The sequence below is a fragment of the Microtus oregoni genome, unplaced genomic scaffold, assembly GCF_018167655.1.
Source record: "Microtus oregoni isolate MIOR12 unplaced genomic scaffold, Mior012 000126F_ref0000101, whole genome shotgun sequence".
NCBI lineage: Eukaryota > Metazoa > Chordata > Mammalia > Rodentia > Cricetidae > Microtus > Microtus oregoni.
The window spans coordinates 173,028-177,991 of record NW_024544769.1 but is presented as its reverse complement, the minus strand read 5'-3'; the positions used below and the strand labels follow the sequence as shown (position 1 = coordinate 177,991).

The 4,964-nt window shown below is 37.0% G+C and overlaps 1 pseudogene; it reads left to right on the top strand.

Annotated features, from left to right (window-relative positions):
- The first annotated feature begins 3,817 nt into the window (after positions 1-3,817).
- LOC121444446 lies at positions 3,818-4,201 on the top strand (annotated as a pseudogene).
- The last annotated feature ends 763 nt before the right edge of the window (positions 4,202-4,964 follow it).

Sequence of the window (4,964 nt, the reverse complement as noted above, 5' to 3'; positions counted from 1 at the left end):
GAGGTTTTTTTTTTTTCATATTGCTATGTTTCTACTTAGTATTTTACACAAATCATGTATAGAGTCACACCATCACTATTCATTTATAGCATTTCCTTTGATATAAGGCTCTTGGTCAAGATTTACAACGCTTTATTAACAGTATCCCTGTATTGATGGTGTACTTAACAAACAGTTGATTGAATATGTAAAATAAAAAGAAAGAAAAATAAGTGGGCTATAGTCCACTGAAGCTGGCTCAGCTCAGAGTTTCAGAGACTGCCACTTTAGGGAGCATGTACAGAATGCGACTAACCTTGTCCTAGTAAACTTTTCAAATTTATGGTTATTTGAACCCTTCTACATATGTTTTGCATCATACACATATACTAACCAGTTGAATTCAGAGTAGCATGAAATGAGTTTCCAAGAAAAGAACACCCCTTTCTTAGAAGTGGCCCCCATGGGGGAGACTCAAGAGAGATAACATTAAAAGAAGAAATATAAGCTCCATGTTTGCTGTAATCAGGCCATTCATGCACTGCTCAGCCCACGTTTTTTTTGAGAATAAACAAGTTTATTTGGGTCAGTTGCCATGGCATCAGCAGCCAGTTTTTCCTTCTTACATAATTATCACTTCTAAGACCATGTCCACAGTGTACTCTTTTTCTCAAGAGTATATTCGTGGTTCTTACTTGCTACAATTAAACACTTCCCCGTTTGATCTACTAGCATGTCCTATCTGAATTCTTCTTTCTGGAACATGATAACCAAAACTACTGCTGGGTTAGAGACCAGAAGAAGCTAGAGACAGTTTCACCACCCCTCACTTATGGTACCATCTGGCAACCTAGCCTTTAACACATGAGCCTATGAGATACAGTCAAGAGTCAAACCTTAAAAGTACTTAAATCCCTCTAATTGTGTAAATGTGCATGATCAAGTGTATATATAATATGTGTTTACTTTAACAGAGAAAAGAGACCATATTGGGGGAGGGTGGCTAGATTATACTTCAAATTGATCTCAAAAGCTACAATTCATTACCAACTACTATTGAATTTATAAAAAATTGAATTCATCAGAAAAACTTCACACACTATAACATTGACACTGTAGATGGAGAATGCTCGTTTGTTTCCTGGCTGCCCAGACCTAAAAAATCACACAGAAACTGTATTAATTACAACACTATTTGGCCAGTGACTGAGGCATATTTTTAGCTAGCTCTTACATCTTTAATTAACCCATTTCTATTAATCTGTGCATTGCCATGAGATTGTGGCTTACCAGAAAGGTTCCTGGTCTACCTCCTTCAGCAGCTACATGGAGTCTCTCTGACTCTGCCTACTCTCTTTATTTTTGTTCAGATTTCCCAACTGGCTTCACTCTGTTAAGCCATTGTCCAAAACAGCTTTATTCATCAACCAATAAAGCAACACATATACAGAAGGGCATGCCGCATCTTCTCCCCTTCCTGTCTAATTAAAAAGAAAGGCTTTAATTTAACATAGTAAAATTACATATACAAAGCAGTTATCAAGCAAGAATTATAGTTCAATATTTAGTCCATTTAGGATTTGGCAAATTAAGAAAAATACTCTATCATCTAGCCTATATTTGCAAGTCTAAAGCTTTATATCTAATTTATCCTTTATCATAACTAAGAAAACTCTAACTATCTGTCTTCAATTCTTCAAAGACTCCAGAAGGGTATAATATTACCTAAGTAAACAAGAAGTAAATTGTAAGCAACTTCCAAAGCTCTAGAATTGACAGAGACATCTCACTGCCTGGACAGTCACCAAGATCTTCTGTAATGTTGGAGCATTCATCTTCTGCCTACAGGCCCATAGTATCTGGCAGACTTTCCCATGAAGCAGGAAATTTGAAGATCTGTTCTGCCTTGTAATGACAAAGTTCATAAGTTGGTTTTTTCTGTGTCCTCCAGAACATTTGACAGACTCTTTCATGAAGCAGGAACCCTGAAGGACTGTCTCACCTTCTTAATGCAAGTTCAGCAGTCATTTTTTCTATGGGTCCTGCATGTCTAGCTTATACAGCATACTATCAAGCAGTCCAGGGAAGAGCAGTTTCTTGTTCAAATGGCTAGCAAACACCATAAGTAGCTTCTTCGATGCCTATCATTCTCTTGAAGTAATTGGTACTACCAGAAGCAGACATTTCTCACTGTTGAGAAAAGACTAACTTCTTAAAACCTTTTAAATGCCATGTTCTGTAAGTCTTTTAAAGGTTTGAAGAATACCTTTCCATCTGAAATATATGTCTGTACATCTAGAAAACATAACTCTCATGACAAGTTTGACTATTATAAATGACTACAATTAATCTGCAATTTTTAATTATACATTACATTTTTAAATGAGCTGTCTAATCATAGTATCTTACACAAGAACAGAAATACATATAACAAAATTGGCCTTAAATTTGTGTCAATAGAACAAGATCCATACCAAAACATTCATCTCTATATTATATCTCGCTCATTTTTATTTAGAAGTTGGCTGTGATCATTAATCACTTATAATGAACCCTCTTTAAATGAAAACAAACATTTACAAACAATCATTTTTGGAATTTTGGCAGTGTTTTCTCCAAACTGCTTTTCTGTTTTTTGTCGGGCAATGTATTTTTAGGGCTCATGGAAAATTTTCAAGTTGTCTTGTTCCATGAAATCACAGTAGCCTACAAGGAATCTGCAGGTTCTCATATTCTGTGGAAAGAAAAGCAGAACCTCTTTCCAAAGCAACATATCCTTAGACCCAAATTTTGAAGTCACAATATCTTTATGTTGGTTTAACTTAGCAGCCCCCAGAATCAAATATCTCTCTGCAGTTAAAAAACTGTAAACATAATTCAGACTCTCTGTGTATATTCCATCTTTATGTGGCTTATTTCTCTTTTCTCCTTTAATCTATGACTGTCTGTACTCTTTTATATTATTTTACTGTCTCTTTAAAGACTTTGTTTTTTTAAACTATTTTTTAACTGTCTGTACTCTTTTTTTCTTCTCTCTCTCAAGCCTATGTACATTTTTTAAAACACACTATGTCTCATTGAGAGGTCTTATATGTCTGAATCTGTCTATTGTGTGTCTGAAATACTTTTTTGACGAGTGGCTTTTTAAAATGGTAAGTAGTGTGGTTGCGGCATCCCTGGATGCCTCTCTTGAGCTTTTAATATGGTGGAGGTGCATTTACCGCCTCTGCAAGCCATGCTCACTGCCCCAGCTCCAGGGACGCAGCTGGTCTATGTTTCCATTAAACAACTTGTAGCACTCTGCTCACAAACCCCATTTAAGTGTTCCATAACCAGACCTCCCAAAAGAGCCAGAGTTGTTCATGCTGCCAGTATGAACCAGGAAGTCTTCTTAAAGGAGCCCTCTCTCTGCTTGCAGACAGCAAACAAAGCCTATCTGGGAACCCCACCCCACCCCCCCCCCCCAACCCCCCAAAAAAAGCAGCTACCAAGAAGCTGGGCTTGGCTCCTGTTTTTGTGGATCTAGAAGCTCTCTTTTTTTCTTAAGCTTTTTTTGTAGGTCTTATGTGGATTCATGCCCCAGATTGTAGGGGCCATTTTGTATTTTGAGATTGCTCATTCATTTCCCAGCTGTCCAGACCTGACTAATAACACAGAATATTTTACTCCCTTTATATATTCCATCTTTGTGTGGCTTATTTTTCCCTCCTCCCTCCTTTAATCTATGACTGTCTGTATTCTTTTATATTACTTTTACTGTCTCTTTAAAGACTTCATTTTACAGTCCAGAGAGAGCAAGGGAGCGAGTTAGAGGCTGTTGGACGGCAGGAAGAGAGCAATGCCTAAATCAAAGAAACTTGTTTCTTCACGCTCTTCAGGAAATGATTCTGACAGCGAGGTTGGAAAAAAGTGAAAGAGGAAAAAGCAAGTGGTTCCAGTAAAGCCTATGAAGAAGCAAAAGCCTTGTGAGACTTCTAGAGCATTGGCATCTTCCAAACAGAGTAGCAGGAACAGAGATGATAACATGTTTCAGATTGGGAAGATGAGATGCACCAGTGTTCAGGACTTTAAAGGAAAAATTCTAATTGATATTAGAGAATATTGGATGGACTCAGAAGGTGAAATGAAACCAGGGAGAAAAGGTATTCCTTTAATCATGGAGCAATGGAGCCAGCTGAAGCAACAGATTTCTGACATAGAAGATGCAGTAAGAAAGCTATAAAATCTGAGCCATATCAAACTGTACTGTTGTAGTTGTTTTAATCTGTCTTTTTACATTGGCTTTTGCTTTCTAAATGTTGTTTTCAAGCTGTTGTATGTTTGGATTGCAGAACAACTTGTAAGGCGAATACTTTTTTTTTTAAATGTGCATTATTAAAATGTTCTGAGTGAAGCCAAATGTCAACTTTATTAAAGAGGATTACTTTGTGCCTCCTACCTAGTGTAAAATAAAGCCAGATCATTACAATAAAAAAGACTTCATTTTATTTTTTAAAACCTATATTAAAAAATTTCCTAAACATTAAAGCTCTTTTTTAATTTATTTATTTATTATGTATACAATATTTTGTCTACATGTATTTCTGCAGGCCAGGAGAGGGCACCAGACCTTATTACAGATGGTTGTGAGCCACCATGTGGTTGCTGGGAATTGAAATCGGGACCTTTGGAAGAGCAGGCAATGCTCTTAACCACTGAGCCATCTCTCTAGTCCCCAACATTAAAGTTCTAAGTGATGAAGTAGGTTGCCAGGGGGACTGTGAGTACTCTGTGTGAATTATGAGAGCTCACATGGAAACTAGATGAAAATCCACATATCAAAGAACAGAGCATCATGATCCTAGAGCATTTGACTTTTCAACCTCTCATCTACAGACTTCTCAGAATTCAGAGCTATTGAATCTGCATCTACATCTTAGAAGATCCTCCACCCTCAAAATGAAAAGGAGACCCCCCCAATATTCACACAAAAACTAACATTTGAG